The sequence below is a fragment of the Lemur catta genome, chromosome 5 (assembly GCF_020740605.2).
Source record: "Lemur catta isolate mLemCat1 chromosome 5, mLemCat1.pri, whole genome shotgun sequence".
NCBI lineage: Eukaryota > Metazoa > Chordata > Mammalia > Primates > Lemuridae > Lemur > Lemur catta.
In genome coordinates, this window is record NC_059132.1 from 34,900,771 (window position 1) to 34,926,320 (window position 25,550).

The following is a 25,550-nucleotide window of genomic DNA, read 5'->3' on the forward strand; positions in this document are numbered from 1 at the left end:
AATTGAGTGGGTGTAAGTCTTTGGAATAATGTTCTCATCAGAATGGCTATTGGAATCATTAATATATATGCATATTTTTATTTTATTGCTACCATTTCTCCTTCTCTATACTTTTTTTGTTTGTTTGTTTTTGGTGACAGAGTCTGGCTCTGTTGCCCTGGCTAGAGTGCAGTGATGTCATCCTGTCTCACTGCAACTTCAAAACTACTGGGCTCAGGTGATCCTCCTGCCTCAGCCTCCAGAGTAGCTGGGACAACAGGCACATGCCACCATGCCCAGCTAATTTTTGTATTTTTGGTAGAGACGGAGTCTTGATCTTGCTGAGGTTCGTCTCGAACTCCTCAAGCTCCCTGAGCTGAGGCTCGTCCCGAACTCCTCGAGCTCCCTGAACTCCTTGAGCTCAAGTAATCCTTCTGCCTCGGTCTCCCAGAGTGGTAGGATTACAGGTGTGAGCCGCTTCGCCTGGCCTATAATCCCTTATTTTGTAATCCTTTTAATTTATCAGAGATACAGTATTAGAATATTTTATTTAATTAACTGATTAAAATATAAACTGACATTCACTTCAAATAAAATTGAATACCATATATAGTTAATAGAGCTACTTTTACCTGTATTTTATTTAAAGACCAATGAAATAGGATATTTTATATTTTTCTTAAGCATTAAGTAGCTTTAAGTTGTACATAGTATGTGGCTTATTTTCTCTCGTATTTAATATTTTCTTAATTCTCATATCCTGGAGAAATAAGCTTTTTGAGGAAATGATAAATCCAGGCAGAGAGATTTTCCAAAAAGTTGCATTGTTTAATTATAGGTGGATTTAGGAGTATGGTGATGTCGTTTACAGGTTCCAAGTTATGGACTAATAGATAAAGCATCTAGAATTGTCTCATGCAGACTCTGCAGAGGATTTCTGAGAATCTGGAGACAATTTGCAAAGAGCAATGAATAAGATAGTGTGTAGTTAATATGGGGAAATACAGATTTCTCTGAGTAATATTAGAGTTAAGCATTCTTTCACAGTTAATCTGTACTTTGGAACCTGGGACTTAATTTTTGGTATATAGTAACATAGTGGTTAAGAGCTTTAGGCATCGAACTCAGAAAAACTCAGGCTGGAGGCTTAAGGGCTATCTGGAAGAGTTCCTAATTATTGTAATAAATAGAACATCATTTCCAGTCAATAGAACACCATTTCTAATCAATAGAAATTGCTGCTTCTATAACAAATAATAATAGGGAATATTTACTATCTCAGGCTAACACTATGTACTTCCCATATATTATTTAATCCTCACATATTAAGAAACATGCCAAGTAAAGGAGAAAGAAACACAAGTATCAATAAATCTTAAATTTAGATGTCAGTAAGGAAAATGCCGTTTAAAAATATAGGCACCTTAATGTATTCAGGTTGTTATGCCAGATGTGGACTCTTTAAGTTCTTGCTACCAGTTTCTCCTCCTCCCTCTGCTTTCAAACCAAGGAGAAACTCAGGGCAGCCAGGTAATATTACAACAGAATTTCAACTCTAGGGCAGTGCCTGGGTTATTTTGATGTATAGGAATTCTTTTGTATTGACTAACATTCAGAATTAATGAGTCATGGTTTGTACTTTAGCAGTCTTCTAATTTATCTAATTTATCTTCTGTTTTATCTAAGCCATATTTATTACCAACTCTGGGGAGAAAATTTTGGGAATGAAGATAAAGTGACGTAAAAGAAATTTGTAATATCTTCTTTACGTTTCTACTTGTCTTGAGTTCTTATCCATTTGCTATAGATTATAATGTTAGCTGCATGAATAAAAGATTATATATTTTTTATACCATCTATACCATTTAATGGGTAGGAAGAAAGGAAGGCCAGGTTAGAAAAAGCATTAGTATTAATAATATAACTGTTATAAGGAATTTAAATTCTTTATTAGAAATGAAGAAAAATTTTGATTGCTCGTAATATAGAAGACATAGTTTTTATAGTATTTTCCTTTCTTCCACATAGAGGTCTGATGCATTATTTACAAACTATGTATTTCAAAGTAGTATAATAGTAACATCATTAAATAAAATTGTTTTAAGTCTAAATTTGTTATTTAATCAGTGTATTATAATAGAAAGCTATATTTTAAAGTCTGAGGATCTGAGGGTTTTTTTGTTGTTGTTGTTGTTGTTTCTCCTAAATTGTCACTAAACTTTATGAACTTTACTTTCTCTTCATTAAAAAAGAGGTAGTATGAATATATCTGCGTTAGCCTGCTTAGTTCTAATAGTCCTGTGAGATAATGGAAAGTCTGTAAAATTCTGGGTTCTCTTGACTGAAGCAAACTTTCTGGGGTCAATCCCAACCACACAGACTAGGTTTTAGGTAGGTTTAAGAATCTCTTAAAACCTTATCCAATACCCAGTGGCTGGCTACCTTAGATATTTTTGTTCTACCACTTTAATTTTTTTAAGTGAAATATAAGGTAGTATTTGAGGAAAAGCTCAAAAGTGAGGTTTTTCAGAGTATCTGATTGTAATTACTGATTTGCTGAGGCATTTTTGAAGAAAATTTTAGAATATACATACATGAAGTATTTATATTGTTTGTTTAGTGCCTGTGGGTGTTTCCCTACTTTTGAAAGGGCAATAGGAAGATTTATTTGGCTGCTTGGCTTTTCTAAGCAAAGGGATAGGGCCAAGGCATAGGGCGAAACAAAATCAGCCTTAACCCTGAGTTTATCTAACTGCTTCTTGACTCTCTTATGGGCAGAAGTTTTAGGACTTTTAGTTCTTACACACTTAACTCCTGAAAAGCTTGCTGGATTAATAGAGATGGTTATAATTAGTTTTTCTTACCACTGTCCAAAGGGATCTATTCTTATCTTTCAGGAGAGGAGCTGTGATGACAAGAGAATCCTTGAGAAGGTTGAGTGAGTGCTCTAGTGTGGTCCACATCTCTAGAATTTGGTAAAGTAGCATTACCACTCAAACTTTTATGCCTCAGATTAGGCTTTAATGTGGTAGATATACCTGAAAATAATAGGACTCAACTCACTTAAAATGATACTTAAAGTACTAGTAGCAGTATTTTAATAATTATAGTCGTATCAGATCTGACTTGTCCTGAAGCTTTCTTTTATAATAAAATGTAATTTTTATTATGTATAGTATTAAGTATGTCAAATGTAGTTTTTATTAAAATAAAAATTTTAATCTAACAATTGACTATCAAAATTTTTGCAGATTTCATACAATTAACAGTATTCAATGAGACCTGGGTCATAAAATGTGCCCTAAGAGGAAAGGTGAAGAGTGGAAATGAATCATTTCCTTCAAAATAAATAAATACAATGAATATCTAATAACAAGAACCTCAAATTTTGATGGCTACACTTCCTTTCCATATGTATCAATCTAAAAAATCATTTAGGTTATTTGAAGTTTAATACAAAATGATAAAATATCATACTGATGGAAATTGAAGCCTAGATTATGAGCTGTTCTGAAACATATGATAAATTCCTTGGGATGAGAAGAATTCTAGAAGCACAAGCAAGCAAGCAGTGGTAAAATCCATCTTTCTTCTGACTGCCCGGGCACATTAGGCTAATTCCAGAAATAAATCCAGTCAGTTGGCAAGTTAACGTCTCACTCTTGTCACAGAAGTCATCTGCAGCCTTGAGTTTAACTGTTTTCTTTCTCCTTGGTCTTAGTCCTTTATTCAGTGGCCCTGTATTTATGGTGTCACTTGGGGAATTTATCTATGATAAGAATGTGCCTCTGAAAATCATTCATTTTACAAATGCTTGGATGCAGGGATCATATAGTACATAAAACCTCAAGTCTTTTTTTAACATGGATTGTTTTTTCTCCTGTGGGGTACACGAAGTCACTCATTTGATGGTTTTGTGTTTTCTTTTTTTGTTTGTTTGTTTGTTTATTTTTTATTTCAGCATATTGTGGGGAGGTACAAAAGTTTAGGTTACGTATGTTGCCCTTGCCCCCCCCCCCAGTCAGAGCTTCAAACGTGTCCATCCCCCAGACGGTGCGCATTGCACTCATTATGAATGTATACACCCATCCCCTCCCCACCCCACGTCTGCCCGACACCTGATTAATGTTATTATTCCTGAATGTGCTCTTAGGTGATGATCAGTGAAACCAATTTGATGGTGAGTACATGTGGTGCTTATTTTTCCATTCTTGGGATGAATGGGTTCCAGCTCTTTCCAAGAGAACATAAGAGATTCTATATCCCCATTATTTCTTATAGCTGAGTAATACTCCATGGTATACATATACCACATTTTATTAATCCACTCATGTATTGATGGGCACTTTCCACATCTGGAAAGTGTGGGTTGTTTCCACATCTTTGCGATTGTGAATTGTGCTGCTGTCCTGAAGCTACTTAATAGTACTTTGTATGTGTGCTGCTCCCTAAAATCTTGCACCTTGAACATAATCTTGCTTTCTTATTTTTTACAGTATATGGTAAACTCCAAAAGCAAAAGCAACCACAAAACTCTCCCAGAGTTTTTCAAAGTTTGTTTTCTAACTTACACTTTATTAATTAATCTGGCACTATTTATTCATTTTTAGAAATGCCTCTGAATGCAGCAATTCACTGAAATTATTTCTAGAGCTGGGCCACAGGGTGAGAAGGCTAAATGACTGTGTTGAGTTCATGATGCCTTTATTACAACTTGGTATTCTTCTGGATTACGAGCCTCAGAGTAAATTCTTTAAAGTTTCATGTGTAAGATCATTTCTCGGCAATTTATTAGGAATTGTGGTAGGAAATAAACTGGCTATCTTTTTAATTTTTAAACAGGTCAATTTTCCACGAAGATGGTATGGCTCCTATGTTTTCTACCCTCTTACTTTGATCCTTAACATATTTGCATACCCAAGAATGTTCCTACCTGCTATAACCTGTTTCTCAGCCACATGATGCTTTGTGTCAATTGAAAGCATGAGGATTGTGGGAACAGTGCTCAGAGCTCTGTAAGCTCTTTGGAAATACAGTACACCTTTTTACCTTAGCCAACAGAATGTGACTTCTCTGCTGATGCATGGGAGTTGAATGTTAACTTCTAAAGAGATAATTACTCTTATTTCTTGAAAGAGTAGGAGATGAAAATCAGTGGCCTTCTGCTTCTGTTTCTCTTCATAGTTTTCCACTTGGCATACAGAAGAAAACTTTAGGCTCTATTGGTGCGTTTTGCTCATGGAATTTCTCAAGAATGCATTCCTGATTTTTAAAAATTACGAATTTACTGGCCAGCCTGGTGGCTCACGCCTATAATCCTAGCACTCTGGGAGGCCGAGGCAGGAGGATCACTCGAGATCAGGAGTTCGAGACCAGCCTGAGCAAGAGCGAGACCCCGTCTCTACTAAAAATAGCAAGAAATTATATGGACAGCTATTAGCCGGGCATGATGGCGCATGCCTGTAGTCCCAGCTTCTCAGGAGGCTGAGGCAGGAGGATCACTTGAGCCCAGGAGTTTGAGGTTGCTGTGAGCTAGGCTGACGCCACGGCACTCTAGCCCAGACAACAAAGTGAGACTCTGTCTCAAAAAAAAAAAAAAAAAAAAAGAATTTACTGTAAAAGTTGAGTTTTTCTTAAAATTACTGTAGTTTTCAAATTATTCAAGGAGTTGAAAAACTTACTTTGAAGCATAGAAGTTAGCTAATTAGTGGCCTATAAAACTTGTTGACATTCAACAGTCTCTTGTTTTTATTCATTGAAAATTGGCTTCACTCTTTTACTAAAATGGAGAAGTATTCTTAGGGCTACAACATAGCCTACTGTATTTGGCCCATAGCAAATCCAGAGAAAGTGGTGAGTACTATCCTATTATAGAATCCTTTGCAAACATGACGTGAAGGTAGCAGTTTTCCCACATTTTAGCATTCATGTGTTCTGGAATTGCTAGAATCAATGACAGAATTGTGTTTGTTTTTCTCCATAATTCTACTGAATGTCTGGTTGGTTCATGGCTGACAATTTATGTAGTGTATATGAGAGTATTTTTTTTCTATCAGTTAATACCCAAGAATCTTTTTTTTTTTTTTTTTTTTTTTTTTTTGAGTCTTGCTCTGTTGCCCGGACTAGAGTGCTGTGTTGTCAGCTTAGCTCACAGCAACCTCTAACTCCTGGGCTCAAGAGATCCTCCTGCCTCAGCCTCCTGAGTAGCTGGGACTATAGGCATGCTCCACCACACCCAGCTAATTTTTCCATTTTTAGTAGAAATGGGGTCTCCCTCTTGCTCAGGCTGGTCTTGAACTCCTGAGCTCAAGCGATCCTCCTGCCTCAGCCTCCCAGAGTGCTAGGATTACAGGCGTGAGCCACCGTGCCTGGCCAATACCCAAGAATCTAAAGAACAACTAGCATTATATAAAAATGCTTTCTTAAGCATCTTGGGGACATGTCCCTTCAATATTTGGAAATTATTATATAATACTTCCTTTAAGCTGAACTGTTTTTTCTCCATATCTGAAATCTTTCTGTTTCTACACATTCTTTTGCATTCTATGTGATCTCTTATATATGTTTACAAAATACATTTCTGACTGGGTGTGGTGACTTATGTCTACAATCCTAGCATTTTAGGAGGCTGAAGTGGGAAGATCTCTTGAGACCAGGAGTTTGAGACCAGTCTGGGCAACATAGTGAGACCTGGTCTTTACAAAAGATTAAAGAATTAGCTGGGCATGGTGTTGTGTGCTGATAGTCCAGCTACTCTGGAGGCTGAGGCAAGAGGATCTCCTGAGCCCAGGCATTCGAGGTTGCAGTGAGCTCTGATCTGGCCACTGCACTCCAGCCTGGGTGACAGCAAGACCCTGTCTCAAAAATAAAATAAATGAAAAAAATTAAAACCCCCCACATCTCTACATTTCTTTGGCAGGAGCACTGTAGTTTAAAACTACTTTCTATTTTTAGCAGTGTGTATGTTTAGGACAAATTGGTCGTGTATGTATGTAAGTAGAAAATGTTTATCATTTAGTGTGGCAGAGCAGGTGAACAAGAATGGTGTTTGGTTTTATTTGTAGTATAAAACAACTATGAAGGGAAATGCCAAACAATAGTAGTAAATCAAACTTTGGAAATACTGTCAACATAGTAGAGTTCCGTAATGGCTTCATTTGGGTGTTATCAGCTGGTTTCTTGTCAGCTTGGGATTTATTTGATGAACTGTTACATGACTTTAGCTAGCTGCCAGTCAACAGTTATTCTGGCTGATTCTTAGCTGACTACCAGTTAACAATTACTCTGTGCTGATTCTACAGTTTTTCCACAAGTGTTGGTGTTCTGGTCCTGACTGTAGTTTCTCAGCATAGTGTGGTTCATGAATGACTGCACTGATAACCTGTGTTAGAACTCACCACTTGCCAGATTGCCCAGATGCAGCATTGGTTACTCATTGAGGAAATACATTTTAGGGACCCTACTACATGTTAGACACTTTTAAAGGTAATGGGCTTATAAGGGTGAACTGAACTTAGCTTTTTGGGGCATACTATCTACTGAGGTGGGCATACTATCTAGTGAGGTAGGCATACAATAATCATTGAGTAGGCAAATATCTAATATAATTTGAAATATGATACATTATTTGAAAACCATGAGGCTGAGTAAAGAGAGAAGAATGATGGGGAGGGGCAGGATACACTTGAGCAGGGTGGTCTGGGAAGTCCTATTCCAGAGGTAACATTTGAGTGGGAACTTGATTGACAGGAATTGAACTAGCCGAAAGAAAGCCAGTATGACACAAATAAAAAATGAGTGAGAGAGAGAGAGGGATAAGAGCTAAGGTGGAGAAGGGAGATAGAAGTTAGGCCATCATGTAAGCTCTTGTAGGTCATAGTTAAAGAATTTTTTGAGTCCTGGCGTGATGGCTCATGCCTGTAATTCTACCACTCTGGGAGGCCGAAGCGGGAGGATTGCTTGAGTTCAGGAGTTTGAAACCAGCCTGAGCAAGAGCGAGACCCTGTCCCTACTGAAAAATAGAAAGAAATTAACCGGACAACTAAAAATATATAGAAAAAATTAGCTAGGCATGGTGGCACACGCCTCTAGTCCCAGCTACTCAGGAGGCTGAGGCAGGAGGATTGTTTGAGCCCAGGAGTTTGAGGTTGCTGTGAGCTAGGCTGTCGCCACGGCACTCTAGCCCAGACAACAGAGTGAGACTCTGTCTCAAAAAAAAAATAATAAAATAAAAGAATTTTTTGAGTATAATGGGGGATGGAGGATTTTAGCAGAGGAGTGATGACCAGATTTGTGTTTTAAGATCACACTCACTGCTCTGTAGAGAATAGATTGCTTACAAATGTTGACAGAAGCTAAGATCTTTCCACAGAGAGATGTATATAAGCACATACAAAAGAGTCTGTATTCGGTGTCTGGGAGTTCTTGAATTCACTGAATCTCTCAAGTTAAAGGACTCAAGTTAACCCCTGATATCCTCCACTAAATGATACTCTAGTTCCTAAGCTTACCACCAGTGAGTATCATACACTTCAAAACAAAACTAAACAAAAACAAAACTAAGTTTAGTTTTCCACCTAAAGAATTTGTTACAATAGCAGAGGCGTACAATTTTTGCTAACTTTTAGAATGCTTTTTATATGCTAGACTCTAAGCTGGGTGCTTTACGTACATCATCTTATTCATTCTTCACTGTAATTCAGTGAAGTTTGTACTATTATTACAAACTGAGTACCATTTGTACTCAAATAACTCTTACTTGATTACTACAGACTTGACCTTTTTGTTTGTTTTTGATAGCAGCTTCATTGAGATGTAATTCACATACCATATAATTTGCCCATTTAAAGAATATAAAATTCAGTGGTTTTAGCGTATTCAAAGAGCTCTGCAGCCATCACCACATTCAATTTTAGGACACTTTCATCACCTAAAAGAAACCCCCTAGCTGTCTCCAGTCATCTCTGTCTTCCCTCTCCCTACCCTTCCACTCCTGCCTCCACATTAGACCACCACTAATGTGCTTTCTATCTCTATAGACTTGTCTATTCTGGACTTCCGTGTGAATGGAATCATAAAATATGTGGGCTTTTGTGACTGACTTCATTTACTTAGCATACAGTTTTCAAGGTTCATCCATGTTTTAGCATAAACCAGTACTTTCATTTTGGTACTATTCCATTGTTTGGATATACTGTACCATACATAGTTTATCTGTTTCCCAGTGGATGGACATTTGAGCTGTTTCTACCTTTTAGTTATTAGGAATAATGCTATTATGAGCATTCTAAGGTTTTAATAACCTGTGATTCCACCCTGTCCTATAATTCCTGTCTATAGGAGGGAAGCTTGCTGTTTTTTATTGTTCTGGGCAGGCTTTTGGAAGGGAACAGAATAATTTTATTAGATTTTATTCAGAAATATTGAAAGTAATCAGAGGCTCTTTTTTTAATTGTTTGAAGTCCACAAGGGCTCCCGAGACCCCAAGATGGGAGTAGGACTTGATCCAGTTCTATTACTCACCCTCACTCGCACAGTGAAGCCACTGAGGTACAAGGTGCCTGGGCTTCCCCAGTGCCTCCAAATTTAGTACCAGTGACATTGATGGTGTTTTGACCTTTAATGATCCATGTTCTATCTTTTTAATGATGGGATAGGTTTAGGCAACTATAAGCATTCTTTTTTCTATTATTGTAGTTAAATATATATAATATAAAATTTACCATTTTAACCATTTTTAAGTATACAGTTCAGTGATACTAAGTACATTGTCATGCATCTATCACCACCATCCATCTCATCTCCAGAACTTTCCCATCATCCCACAATGAAACTCTGTACCCATTAAACTCCCCATACCTGCCCTCTCTGCAGCCCCTGGCAGCCACCATTCTACTTTTTTGTTTATGAATTTGACTACTCTGTATATCTCATATAAGTGGAATCATCCAATATTTGTCCTTTCATGACTGGCTTATTTCACTTAGCAAAGTGTCCTCGGGGTTCATCCAGGTGTCATAATTTCCTTCCTTTTTAAGGTTGGTAATATTCTATTGTATGTATAGATCACATTTGGTTGTTCATTCATCTGTTGATGGACTTGGGTTGGTTCTACCTTTTGGCTGTTATTGCTGCTATGAACACGGGTATACAAGTACCTGTTTGAGTCCCTGCTTTGAATTCTTTTGGGTATATATCCAGGAATGAAATTGTTGGATCATATGGTCCCCAATTCTATTTTTAATATATTTTCTGTATGCAAGCTCCCTATCATATATATATAGATATTTTCTGCCATTCATTGGTTTCTTTCTTTCTTCCTTTCCTTTCATTTCCTTTTTCCTTTCCTTCTCCCTCTGTTGCCAGGGCTGGGGTGCAATGGCATCATCATAGCTCACTGCAACCTCAAACTCCTGGGCTCGGGCTTCTCCTGCCTCAGCCTCTCAAGTAGCTGAGGCACGTGCCACCACGCACCACACCTGGCTAATTTTTCTATTTTTTTTATAGACATGGGGTCTTGCTGTGTTGCCCAACCTGGTCTTGAGCTCCTGGCTTCAAGTGATCCTCCCACTTCAGCCTCCCAGAGTGCTGGGATTATAGGCGTGAACTACCAAGCCTGGCTTTTTACTTTTTAAAAAATTCACCTTATCAAAGATTATATTACCTTATCTAATGTAATCTTTTTACTTTCTTGGTGGTGTCCTTTGAAGCATAAAAGCTTTTAATCTTGATGAAGTCCAATTTACCTGTTTTTTTCTTTTGTTTGTGCTTTTGGTGTTATAGCTAAGAAACCACTGCCACATTCAAGGTCGTGAAGATTTATTCTTGTTTCTAAGCTTTTTATAATTTTAGCTCTTACATTTAGTTCTTGATCCATTGAGTTAAATTTTTTTTTTCCTTAAAAAGGGGTTGGGGGCTGTTTGGAGGGGTTGTTCAGTTGCCTTGTTTGGTTTTTTTGAAACAGAGTCTTACTCTGTCACCCTGGGTAGAATGCAGTAGCGTCATTGTAGCTCACTGCGACTCCTGGGCTCTAAATGATCCTTCTGCCTCAGCCTCCGGGGTAGCTGGGAGTACAGGAGCACGCCACAACGCCAGGCTGGGTTTTTTTTCCTTTCTTTTTGGCATAGACAGGGTCTCACTCTTGCTCAGGCCTAGTCCGGAACTCCTCAGCTCAAGCGATCCTCCCACCTCGGCTTCCAGAGTGCTAGGATTGTAGGCATGAGCCACTGTACTCGGCTGAGTTAAATTTGGTATATGGTGCGAGGTAAGGGTCTAATTTCATTTTTTTGCATGTGGATATCTAGTTCTCCAAGCACCATTTGTGCTGGGATCATGGAATTGTTTGGCACCCTTTGCATTTCTGTTCCATTGATCTGTGTGTCTTTCCTTATGCCAATACTGTAACAGAGGGAATGGCCTGGAAAAAAAAAAAAACTGCAAAAACATTTTCTCTTTAAAACAACCTCCACTCCTTTTTGAGAACTAAAACCTGTATCCCTGCCTCAGGCCAGTGGTTGGGAGGGGCAAGGTAAGTCTTTTGTTATTTGTACTAAAGGAGATGGCTCAGCCTGAACCTAGCAGAGGGAGGTCCGGGGTAGAGATCAGAGGATTGTCTTCTTGGAGATGGGACTTGTTTTCTCAGAGATGGGACTATTTGAATCGTCAACTATAGTTGAACAGTAATTGCTTGAAGCTGAGAACCCATCCTTTAGAAGCTCTCTATTTCTGCTTATTATTAGGACAATGGCATTTCAGACAGGAGTCTCCATCTTCTTCATTTGCCAGCAAAGAAATACAATTTCTCTTTCCTTCTTTCTGTCAACGGAAAAAAAGCCAAACTCTGTAAAATAATTTCAAAGAGATTTATTCTGAGCCAAATTTGAGGATCATGACCCGGAGCCATGCCCAAGAGGCCTTGAGCAAGTGGACTCGGTGTATCTGAGTTACACTTTGGTTTTATACATTTCAGAGAGACAGGGGTTACAGGTAAAGTCATAAATCAATATGTGGGAGGCATACATTGATTCGGACTGAAAAGGTGGGCCATCTGGAAGCAGGAGCTTACAGGTTGTAGGTGGGTTTACAGATTCTTTGGCTTATAATTGGCTAAAGACATGAAGCTTTGTCTAAAGGCTTGGAATGTTTTAACATTGTTGCTATTTATCCGAGGCAAGCCACTGGACATGTATTTGTTGTGTAAATTGAGGACCTGTAGGTTTGTCTCACATACCCTTAGGCCTGTTAATGGGTTACAAAGGATGTCCTCCAGAAGGGAGCGGGGCATGATAAGGCATGTTTGACCTCCTTCCTCCTGGCAGGCAATTTAGTTTTAGGATATTCCTTTGGCCATAAGAGGGTCCATTCAGTGAGGGAGGCGGGAATGAGCCTTAAAATTTTATTTTAGTTCACACTTCCTTCCTTCTCAAAGCACTTGTTCTTGTTCTTCTGATGTGGTCGCAAGGAACAAGTGCTGAGCTTTTGGTAACAATACCACACTGTCTATATTATTGTACCTTTGTGAGGCATTTTTAAATTAGAAAGTGTGAGTCCTCTAACTTTGTTTTTTCAAGATTGTTTTGGCTATAATGGGTCCCTTGTGTTTCCAAATCATCAGTTTCTACAAAGAAGCCAGCTGGGATTCTAATAGGGATTGTATTGAATCCATAGATGAGTTTGGAGAGTATTGCTACCTTAATAGCAAACCTACTTGTGTTGCTTTGGATATACATGGTCCAACATTCTCATCCCATAGCTCCTGAGTTTACATGTCCTCAGTTCAAAGGACCATTCCATCTAGTCTTTCAATTTCAGATCCAGTTCCCAACTTGTATCCTTGCTCTATTCAGTTGTAGTAGGGGCTAGAAGGGTAGGATCATGAATATAAACATGTAAACATTGCTGTTGGGGGCTTATTTCTGTGGGTGAAGGGAGGAAGTTCTCAAAAGAAGAGTGTAGGTTTGAGAGAACATAGAGTTGTCCACCTCACTTTTCATTGATGGAGGAAGTAGTTCAGGGTGGAAATGCTGTGGAACACTTGGAGAGTAGTGAAATAGAGCCTTGAGGTATTTCCATAGTTGAGGCAGCAGAGAATAGAAGCCAGCTAAGCAGAGGAGATGCATTTGGAGAGAGAAACCCTTGGAAGTTCAGTATAATGAAAACCTCTTTAGGAGGAAGAAAGACCCTTAGGGTGAGAAAAACTCTAGATTTGATTGGTAGAATTTATATGGTGATTAGATTTAAGAGCCTGACAGATAAGTAATGGCAAAGTACAAGATCATTTATTTAAGAATGTATTGCTCTGCTAGACTAGTGTTTCATTAACTTCTGTCGTTCAGGTACTACCTTCATGATTTTTACTAGAACAGGGAACTAACTATAGTATTGGTTATTTAATATTTTCTCTTAAGTAGCTCACCGTAAAAAATTATACTTTTAAAAGGAAGCTTTAAAACACTTAAAATCAGTATAGGCACTTCTGCAAGATGTGATAAGTGTTCCTGGAAATCTATACATTTTGCCAAATCACGCACCAAAAATAACAGGGCTCATGGGCAAAATAAGGACAGACCGCTTAACACCTATTATTTGATTTAAGAACTCTAAATATAATATGAATTCTAATATAAAATCATAGTTTACAAAGCACTTTAAATTCCTAATGAATATATACTGCGGTAAATGTAGAACTTTACTTTAAAAAAAGTGACAGTAGTTTGAAGTTGTTGAGTTATGGAGAAAACAGCTGAGTGATAGTATCATCATAAGTGACGGGCAAAGCAAGCCTCTTTGCTGGAAATATCGAGTGTGAGTGAGTGTGACACACTATTTCGTCGTGTTGATTTCTTTTGCACAAAAATGGGGCAGAACAATGTTATAAGCACTTTAAACATACATGGTCAAAATGAACTCGGAACTGCCAGGAGAATCACACATACTAGATTCCTCTGTTGCTGTTTTTATAAAACAGAAACAACAGTATTAATTTTTAGTTATATATTATAGTCTGTCAGTGGCTTTGAGTTTGAGATCTGTTCTTTTTTTTTTAAAATTAAAAAGGGAGATTAGGAAGTGTTAAAGAGATATTAAAAGATATACTGGCACCAAACTGAGACTTCCTCCTTATCATAACCTTTATCTGATTGATTCAGTTTTTTTTTTTTTTTTTAGTTTATGTCATGTACGCATATCCCTTAAAATCATTTTGTAAACCTGGAATAATGTATGTCCCATGCTTTGGGAAACATTGTGCTGCTAGACTATTTTATTCATGTTGTTTGATCACTTGGACTATCTTAAGGCCCAGCACAGGTCTTACTAACTACCTCCTCTACAAGGAAGAGTATATACATAAAGAGGCTATAAGGTCATGCAAAACTTTTTAAATGTGGACTGTTTCCTTCCTTCCCTCCCTCCTCTCTTCTCCTTCTCTTCCAACTTCTCCTCCCCACCAAGAAAAGGGAAAAAAAAAAGGCATCGCAAGCGTTGTTGGTAATAGTTTGAGATTGCTAGAAAAGGTCACATAATGATGGATTCTTGTGCCTGGTGTACACTTGTCATCATCCAGGGATTTCCCTCCACTAGCATTCTGGGAATTTCCTTCACTTCTTTCGTGTGTTCGATGTCCTGTTTCTTATAGACATCCTTGAAAAAGGGCTTATGGAGAGTAACATTTTTGAATTCATGAGTGTCAGAAAATATCTCTTCTACCCTCGTTGAGTTTTGGTGGTTATAGTAAACTGGAGATAATTTTGTTTCAGAATTTAGAAGGCTTTGTTCCATTATGTCTTCTCACTTCCATTGTTGTTGAGAAGTTTGAAGCCATTCTGATTCCTGATTCTTTGTATTTTTTTTTATTCTAGAAGTTTATATAATCTTTTGGTGCCCCATTATTGTAAAATTAAATGTGCTAGGTATTTGATGGGCTGTTTTAATCTGATACAGTTCCGAGTCCTTCTGTTGAGGTTTTTGTCCCTTGTGTGTTTTGGTCTTTATCATTCATGTTGGAGGCTTCCTAAAATGTCTGGTAATCCTTGGCAATCTGTTTATTTTTAAAAGGATAGGATTTAAAACACTGGAATCTTTGAGTGCCTGGATGAGGTTTGCTGTCTTTGTTTCATTGTAAGGTAGAGGAACTCAGGATGTTAGTTTCTTTGAGTTGGTTGCCCTGCTAGGGAAAGGGCTGCTAGTTTCCTTAGTCAAGCATTCAGTTAGTATAGTTTTCAGAATAGCATCCATGCTTTCAACAGTGCCCAGAATCCCCTAGTCTAGAGACCGTTTAGTTAACCGTCTCCAGAAATAAAGGCCTGGGATTTCTTATTAGAAGTGTTTCAGAGAGCTCTTTGCAAACTAGGCTATTGAGTTTTACTTTTCTTCAAAGGAGTATAAAAAACACAAAATAGTGTCAACTTGCTAATGGAAAGCTGACCTAATGTGGAATTCTTAGAAAGGTTACACCCACTGATGTTGGTTGCCTTTATCAATCTCTATCTTTACCCTCTCTAAACTTTAGAAGCCTTTGTTACTTCTAAGAAAGATGAAGTAGTAGCACAACCTTCCTATTTCAGGTTAAACCTTCCCCCCCTTATCCCTCCCAAAAATCAGAAAAAATAATGACCAACCGCTTCAGAAAATAATCTTAAAAACAAAACCCACTCAAGTCTAGTCTTAAAATATTAAACACATGACAGTAGCAGCATTCACACGTAATTTGTACCTTTTGACCCAGTAATACCATGCCTAGGGTAGTAAGCAAAATACTCATATACTTGAAGATATTTATTTTAGTTATTTTGTTTTTGTTTTTGTTTTGTTTTGTTTTGAGACAGAGTCACCTGGGCTATAATGCTGTGACATCAGCCTAGCTCACAGCAACCTCAAACTCTGGGGCTCAAGCAATCCTCCTGCCTCAGCCTTCCGAGTAGCTGGGACTACAGGTGTGAGCCACAGTGCCTGGCCTATTTTAGTTCTCTACTAGAACAAATAAAGCACATCATTGTTTGTAAGATACATTCTGATTTCCGAGATTTTAAAATTTGAAAAAAATGTGTGACTTAAAAATAGATAAAAAAATAAATCATATCCAACACAGTGGAGTATGATTAGACAAATAGTTATCAGATATTTAAAATTTAATTTGGGCTGGGCATGGTGGTTCATGCCTATAATCTAAGCACTGTGGCTCATGCCTATAATCTTAAGCACTGTGGGAGGCCGAGGCAAGAGGATTGCTTGAGGCCTGCCATTCAAGACCAGCTTGGGCAACACAATGAGATGCTGTCTACAGAAAATTAAAAAATTAGCTGAGTGTGGTGGCATGTACCTGTAGTCCCAGCTACTTAGGAAGATAGCTTGAGCCCAGGAGTGTAAGGCTTCAGTGAGCTATGGTGATGCCATTGCACTGTAGTCTGGGCAACAGAGTGAGACCTTGTCTCAAAAAAAATAAATTAAATTAAATTTGAAGGAGAATATTGTAACATAGAATTTGGATTGAGAATGCAGTTGCGTAAAGTGCCTATGTATGTGGACAAAGATTAGGGCTACAACTAGCCCCAAAGTCACCATTGCTAAATAGAAAAAGGTCCCATCTGTACAGATGTAGCCCTGTGAAGACATAGCTTAGCTAGCAGGACTTCCCCCTTCATGTGAATTAGGAAGATCCCCTTCCTCTGGGCTGATGATATCTATGTACCAGGCACATGGCTTAGCAAGTGAAGCATGGGCTGAATTTCCCACTCTCTCTCATCTCCTATGCTGGGTGTTCTTGTGTAGGGAAGAAGCTATAAAAATTAAGTGCTTTACAAACACTATTGAACAACATTCGTAGCACTCAATGAGGTATTATTATCCTATTTTACAGTTAATTCTTCAGCCTAGACATCTTCTGAACTTCACAATTATATATCTAACTGCCTATGTAGTTTATTTCCAATATAACAGCTGAAGTAATCCTTTTAAGATGTAAGACAGATGGCGTCTCTCCCTGCTCAAAACCTTTCATTGGCTTCCCATTTCCCTTTTACTCATTAAAGGCAGTCTGTACAGTGACCTACAAGACATTATGTTATCTGCATTGTCCCTGCTAACTGTACTCTCACTTCATTTAACTCTGTGATCTCTTTGTTATTCCTTGTACACAGGGTTTTCACTGCTGTTCCTTCTGCCTGGAATGTTCTCACAGCTATCTGCAAGTCAAACTCACTGCCTTCCAGGTCTCAACTGTTACCTCTTCATTGACTGCTACTTTAACCTCACTATAGAAATTGCAACCTGGCTCCCTTCCCTCAGCACTTACCACCCACATCATATAATTTATTGTGTTTGTCTCCACTAGAAGATAAGTAGGCTTCTCCTGCGATCAGGGATCTTTCTTATTCCCTGAGCTAGTAAGTTAAGAAAATTAGTATGTGGGGAAGTTAAGCAACTGAGCCAAAGGCTGTACATCTAATAAAAGGTAGAGGTAGAGTTTGAGCTGATATTCATGTATTGTGCCTCAAATATTAGAAGATGATATCCAAAAAATATTGTGTTAGATGAATAAGATTATAGGTAACTTTATCTTCTCCAAATTTAATTTTTGCTTTATTATAAATAAAAGTATAATTAAAAACAGATTACCAGAGTAGAAGGAAAGAGCCAGATATCAGGATGCTAAAGCAGCCAGCCACAGGTTAAAATCTGGTACCTCAATGTACTGATCCTGTGTGTGTGATGGTGTGATGAAGCCCTGGTAAAACTTGTGAATATTCTTAATATTCACATATTCTGTCAGTAGTCTTGGCTGTATATCTTACTGGGTAACCTTGGACAATATTACTTAACCTTTATGGTCCTCAGTTTGCTCATTTCCAAAGTCAGGGTAATAGTCTTTCTCATAGTAGGTTGTTGGGAGAATTAAATGAGATAAATTGTGCATAAAGCACTGATACATAATAAACAGTCAGTGGCTCTTAGCTAATATCATTATCATTGTTCTATCTGCTTAGGTGGTACAGAATTTTCAGAAATTTATTTTTTGGTGGATATATCTTGTTGCCTAGTGAGTTTTAGCAGGTGTCAAAATAGAAAGCAGACAAATATAAATGTTCACACAGTCAAACAGGCTTTGTTAAATATTTGTGTTTTTCATGGACACTTGCTTGTGGTTATAATCTTACATTACATTTTAAATAATAGCCATCTTTCCTTAATTTACATAAATTTTAATATTTAATATGTTATCGATTCTACAACTACCACTGTTTCATTGATTTTGCAGTTTTGGTCAACTCCTGTGGGTCAACTGATTAGAAATGATCAGTAGGAATTATGAATACAGCTGTTATGACATTCAAAAGTTAGGGAACCATGTAACCTAATCACAGACGAAGAATGGTCTTAGGTTAATCATACGTATATGAATAGAGATTACTTTCAGTGTATCCATTAAAGTAGATATCTTCTACTTTAAAGTAGAAATTTGAATGCTGTGCACTTGTATGTTTATCTTAGCATAATTCATCATTGCAAAGAGATGGAATCAACCTATCAGCTGATGAGTGGATAAAGAAAATGTGGTGTATATATATACACCATGGAGTACTACTTAATGATAAGAAAGAATGAAATAATGTCCAGCAACTTGGATGGAACTGGACACCATTATCCTAAGTGAAGTAACTCAGGAACAGAAAAGTAAATGCCATTGTGTTCTCACCTATAAGGGAGAGCTAAACTATGGTTGTACAGTGGCACACAGAGTGGTATAATGGACGTTGGAGACTCACAAAGGGAGGTTGGGAGGAGGGTGAAGGATGAAAAATTACCTGTGGGGTACATCGTACACTACTAGGTTGATGGGTCCAACAAAAGCTCAGACTGCACCACTGTACAATATATACTACATGTAATGGAATTCAATTTGTACTCCCTAATATAAAAGAAAAAGAAAGAAATTTGAATGATAAATAAGGTCACAAAATAACTAATGGTACCTGAGAAAAGAATGAAGATGTAATATACTGAGTTGTTGAGTCATTATAGTAATGTAATACTTAACATGAAAACTGGCAGAATTACATGAAGTAGGAGAAATGACTCTTTTTTAAATGTAACATTTAAATATAAGGCAGAATTAGCACACAAAAAAGTGTATTGGTAGGACTAAGGAAGATGCATTAAAACTAAATGGATCCTTAAAAAATATTGGTCATTCAAGTGCAAAATAATGTATTTTGTGTGTACAAATGCATTTGGAGAAATTAATGCAAGAGTTATCCTAGGGATTCTGGGCTTTAGAATTAACCAGTAGCTTTTAAACTGAGTAATGATCCACATTAACAAATAAATTTTATGTTTGTATACCTGAATCAAAGATTTCTCAAATAGCACTTACCTGTACTATGTATGATACATTCAGTTCTATCTTATTTTTAAAGAAAGCTGGTCATGACTTAACAGTGATCTGCTGATGACTAATGGGTCATGCTTCATAGTTTGAAAAAATGCTGAGTTATACTTTAGGAAAGAAAGAGACTTGAAATTTTGAAGTCTTTCCTGAAAAAGCTGGCTGTTATGTAGAAGGTACGTATCCTGTCTTTGTTTAAATCGTATTGGGTGCTTATTATAGTTACACCACAAAAAGGTCCTAAAGAAGACAACTGAAATGAATCTCAAGATAGAGAGCATGTCAGGTTGTTCAGGGACTTGGCCTTTGGCTCATGCTGCATAATTTAGTGCCAGGTGGCTTTCTACTCTAGTTTTTTTGTTTGCTCTTAAATTCAAATACTATTTAGAATTTATAAGCCTATTATTTATTTATCTATCTATCTATCTATCTATTTATTTATTTATTCATTTATTTATTTATAGACAGGTTCTTGATACGTTGCCCAAGCTAGCTTTGAACTCCTGGGCTCAAGCAATCCTCCCATCTCAGTCTCCCGAGTAGCTGGGACTTCAGGTGCAAGACACCGTGCCTAGCTATAAGCCCATCTTTTAATGTGAATACAGAAAAAGTTTTACACTTTAATTTTCTAAAAAGGAGTATTCATATAGGGAATAAGTGTGGTTGAAAGATTATGACAAGTGAACTATGACAAAAATGGAGATTTTGGTATAGAAAAATGTAGTTTTGAAAAGAGAGAGTTTAGACTATAAAAATCGTGACTTACATGATTAAAGCAAATATATCCTCAAACTCCATGTGGCAGAATGACACATGAAACCAATAAGAGGCAATTTTTTTGGTGAATCTGGAATCTACCACCCTCTGAAATAATGTAGGCTAGAAAAAATAAATTCAGAGAAATTTATACAAACTCATGATTGACAGACATAGAGTGAGTGACTACAGAAAGCTAATATATCTGACAATTATGAGTCACCACCTCAGTTTTCTTTTTCTTCTTCCTTCCCCTCCCCCCCCCTTTTTTTACAGCCCAGCAAGCTAGGAAAAGTCATCCCCCTTCTTGTATCACAAAACATCCCCTGGTGTCTTTCAGAGATTTACTGTGCAGCTAGGCCCACAGTGGTAATTCTTTAATGGAATAGTAGCCAAAGTGGAGGAAGGCAGAGTAGGGTAGGATCTAGGCTTTTTGATTTTTGAAGCATTTGGTGATGGTTGGTGGGGGGTAGTCTGGAGTACAGAGGAAGCAGCCTCGAACCAGTTGAACCTGAATTCTAGAATTCGACTAGAATGATTCATATTAAGTAAATTGTATGCTTCTGAAATAATTTATAGAATTTAGCTATCATAATAAATGAAATTATGAATATGCTCTGTCTTTTCTGGCATGTAAAATATAAATGTTTAGTCTATAGAATACAGATTCTCAGACATTTTACCAAATGTATAAGGTCTGGGAACTTTTGTAGTAATACAGCTAGTATTTTGTGTATGTGAAGAGAGTTATAAAAAATTCTTTTTATCATTGAACAGAAATGAGATTTTACAGTTTGTTTCCATATAAAGTTTTTGTTACCAAAGTTATCTTCAATGATATATTTAACAATACTCTTTTAAACAATACGCTTTTATGTAGGGGCTGAAAAAGTTGGATAAATACCAACCAAGAAATGTTTCATGAACATTTTAAATTTATCTTTTTTTGATGTTTGGTTTACTTTTGACATTACACAACATGTAGTAGTCCTTTGAAGTGTTTTATTTATTTATTTTTTATTTTATTTTTTCAAGTTCTCATACAGCTTGACTTTGAAGTGTTTTAAAATGTAATGGTGACAGATAGATGGCATTAACCTCAGTCCTGCATTATGGAAAATGATCTACAGTTTAGCAGTAAAGTTCAATAGTTTTTCTAGTTAAATATAAAATAAAAGTGTAAAATACTCCCTACTTAAAGCTTAAAAATTTTCTTTTTAAAAAGTTTGTTCAAGTTGGGCATGGTGACACATGCCTACAATCCCCAGGAGGTTGAGGCAGGAGGATTGCTTGAGCCTAGGAGTTGGAGGGGTTGTCTGGTCAACAGAGTGAGACCCCATCTCTTTAAAAAAAAAAAAACAAGACAAAACGTTTGCTCAGGGAAAACAAAATAGGGTTTTTCATAACTTTAGATGTGTTTTTCCTGTACAAAGCAGTCCGTATAAGTATTCTTTTTTTTTTTTTTTTTTTTTTTTTTTTTTTTTTTTTAAGAGATATGATCTCAGTATGTTGCCCAGGCTGCAGTGCAGGGACACCATTGTAGTTCACTGTACCCTCGAACTCCTGGGCTCAAGTGATCATCCTGCTTCATTTCCCAAGATGTTGGGACTGCAGGCGCATGGCACCACACCTGGTTGGATAGTTATTCTTTAAATCAGACCTTTCACCAGTGTATTGGGGCAGTGTCCTTTCCTAGGAGCTCTTTTTTAAAAACTAGTCTTGCTTTTGGCCGGGCGCGGTGGCTCACGCCTGTAATCCTAGCACTCTGGGAGGCCGAGGCGGGTGGATCGCTCGAGGTCAGGAGTTCAAGACCAGCCTGAGCAAGAGTGAGACCCCATCTCTACTAAAAATAGAAATAAATTATCTGGCCAACTAAAATATATATAGAAAAAAAAATTAGCCGGGCATGGTGGCGCATGCCTGTAGTCCCAGCTACTCGGGAGGCTGAGGCAGGAGGATTGCTTGAGCCCAGGAGTTTGAGGTTGCTGTGAGCTAGGCTAACGCCACGGCACTCACTCTAGCCAGGGCAACAAAGTGACACTCTGTCTCAAAAAAAAAAAAAAAAAACTAGTCTTGCTTTAAATTGTCCCAATTTTGGTTAATACGGCTTTGGGTTTTAGGTAATTTACAGTTTTTTGATATTACAAACAATGCTGCAGTAAATATCCCTGTGTGTTTACGTAGTGCTGGGTGTTTTTTCTCTTGTAGTATAGATCATCAAATGAAATGTAAATTTAAATCTTTAAATAGTTTATAGACACTTTTAGATTGTTAGACTGTTGTGGTTTGAACTCCTAGCAATATAATGAGAGGGTAGATTGCCTTCAAATGCTTGTGCTGGATATTTTCAGTCTTTTAATTATTTATATTTTTCTTTTTTTTTATTACCACCCCTCCCTTCAGTCTTTTAAATTTTATAAATCTGATACTAAAAATAGTATTTGTTTTTAATTGGTATTTTTCTACTTTATATAAACATATATGTTCAGTAGCCTTTGTATTTCCTGTCTGAATTTAATTCCCTGTTTTTTTCCTGTGGCATTGTTCATCTTTCTCTTATTAGTTTTCAGGAGTTCTTTTCATATTATGAATAGTAATCTTTTACAGTGAAATATATGTCTTTTTAAATGATTGATTTCTTCCAGCACAATGAATTTTTCCATTCGTGAAAGAATGCATTTGTTTTTAAAACTTTTCTATTGAACTGTGAAAGATCTTTCACATTGAGAAGTGGATTTGTACTTTGGCCTATCTAGTTTTAGTATGTGTCTAGGTGTGTGTATATGTGCATGTGTGGGTGTATATATTTTTTTAACATAGAGCATTTAATCAGATCAGAAAGGTCACAATGTTGGAAGCTAGATCTACATTTACATTTGAGAATCGTATCAACAGACTTTCCGAATGTCTCCATTTGAGATTGAAGTATGTTGCTGCTGTATGATCTTTTTCGAATATACCTTTTTCTTGTTTTCAGATGTCTGCCCTTCAGTAAATTGATTAAGGAATATCTTAGTATAGAGTTTTCTGTGATGAACAGGTTAGAGGTGTACCCCTTCTGCCCTAGGGCAACTGGTAGGGCCCTTGGCCTTGGAGTCTTAGGCTTGTCACTTCAAGCCAGAACAGCCTTGTCTGCTTACTTCAGCATGTCTTGCAAATATGATCCATTATTTTGTATGAATGTGGTGATACGAAAAAGATTAGGAAGCACTGACTTGGCATGCTTCTTAGCCTATAAGTGATTTTGATGTGGAGGTAGAAGAATGAAAATTATGAATGATAAATAATCTAAAATTTGAATAAAAGTAGGTATATTTTTGTCAGTTTTTATTAAAAGTTACTGTGATATGCTCTCTACTAAGTACCAGCACTATAATTTTCTCAGTGCCTGCAAGACTTAGAATTCATTATAAAATTATTATGTTCTCAGACTGAGGTTACATCTAAATCTTGTAAGTGGATTCTTTATTAATAGACTCTAATATATTCTTCCCCCACAATTAAATATAGAATGAAATTTATTGTAGTTTTCTTCTGAATAAAATATTTTTAAAGATGTACTACTAAGTGGAGATTTAATTAACATATAGTAGTTCTTGACAGGTATTTTCTATAAAAACAAATGAATTTTTTTGTTGCATTATTCTGGTTTCTTTTCTTCTTTCTTTCTTTCTGACAGATTCTCACTCTGTTGCCCAGGCTAGAGTGTAGGGGCCTCATCATAATTTGCTGCAGCTTCAAACTGCTGGCCTCAAATGATCCTCCTGCCTCAGCCTCCTGAGTAGCTGAGACTATAGGTGCACGCCACCACACCCAGCTACTTTTTCTATTTTTTGTAGAGACAGGGTCTCACTGTGTTGCTCAGACTGGTCTCAAAGCCTGGCCTCAAGCAGTTCTCCCTCTTTGGCCTACAAAAGTGCTGGGATTACAAGCATGAGCCACCTCTCTTGTCCTCTGGTTTCTAACTTAATTCATTTAATAAATATTTGAGTGCCTTTGTGTTCCAGGTACTGTATTAAGTACTAAGAATATAGCAGTGATTAAGATTGGCAGGGTCTTACCCTTATGGAGCAAGAAGGAAGGTAGGGGGATAGACCAAACCTTTTAAACAAACTAACATAGTAGTAAGTGTCATGTAGAACATAAACCAGGATTATTTGATGGGGCTATTTTGGCTAGCGTGGATAGGGAAAATTTCTCTAAAAGAGATATCTCTTGGGTAAGTGTGAAAAAAGCCAGCTTGCCTATTTCTGGGGTTTTAGCCTTCCAGTTGAAGGAAATAAGAAGTTCAAAAGTCCTGAGACATGAAGCCTGGCATGTGCTGAGAGAAGGCCTTAGAGGCTTTGTTAGGGAGTTTAGATTTTTCTTTTTTAATGTTAGAAATTTTAATTTTAATAATTATTGTTCAGAGTATACTCGATTTACAACATGGGCAGTCATAACAGTTACTTTGTCTTTACAACAATTAATCTTTGCATTCAAGTATATTTCAACATTGACCAAGATATCATTTCAAAAAGTAAGTGTATGATAGAGAATGGACAAGTAAAAATGGCATAGGGAACAGCCAGTTATTCTCATATCTGTGGATTTGCATGGAGTTACAGGCCCAGAGAGAGTCTTGTGAAAGAACCAACATGTTGCCAACACTTAAAGGAAGTTTGAGTTACTCTGTCAGAGGGCACCCATGTTGGATTCCCAAAGAAATCACAAACATGGCACAGAAAAACATGGACTTTTCTAAGTAAGTGAAGAAGGAAAAAATGGTTGAAGAAATGAGAGGCATAGGATTATATAATGAAAACAGACTAATTCCCTTGAAGATGGATGAAGGTTACTAATAAAGATCAGTTTATTGAGTGCATTACTGTACTCACTATACCTTATATGCCACATAATACAGTGGCTAATATGTTACAGTTTATTAAATGTCTTTATTTTTAATTTCTCAATTTTGAATTTTTTTATTTCAAAATATTAATGGGGGGGATTTAAATTTTATTCTGAGTTTTAAATGGGAGTGACATGAGTAGTTGCATTTTTAAGATTGTTCTGGCTGTTTATATAGATCATCCATAAGGAGCCACGTCATTTCAGACTAGTTAGATGCTCAGATGAGTGAGTCTTCCCTCTCTGTTTTCTTATCTGGTCCTAAACTCCTTCATCTCTTCTTCCTTAATTAGGAAAAAAAAGGATCTAGGGAAGAGCAACTGTAGGTAACCCTAAAAAGTGACCTCATTGTAACCTGGGAATAGAATTAGGAGCGAGTCAGGGCTCAGGTTTTGGTGCCAGAGGCAGGAGGCAGTGAGTGCATCACGGTCCTATTGCTTTAAGGCTATGGGATCTTGTCCTACTCTTCCCCCTCACAGAAATAAAATAGGCTGATAGAAGCTTATAGTGTAATAGTAAAATATTTAAAAAATAAATAGGTAAT

General features: G+C 37.1%; 1 protein-coding gene across 2 annotated transcripts in view; it reads left to right on the forward strand.

Annotated features, from left to right (window-relative positions):
- The window catches only part of RAF1 (Raf-1 proto-oncogene, serine/threonine kinase), a 75,756-nt gene that overhangs the window by 17,208 nt on the left and 32,998 nt on the right, over nucleotides 1–25,550 (forward strand). The window contains exon 1 of one of the 2 annotated variants that reach the window (XM_045551509.1): nucleotides 2,741–2,954. The exons of the other annotated variant lie outside the window; for it this stretch is intronic. The gene's annotated coding sequence lies outside the window, so the exon portion shown is untranslated. Of the gene's footprint in view, nucleotides 1–2,740; nucleotides 2,955–25,550 lie in introns of those variants that run through there. 2 annotated transcript variants of the gene reach the window in all.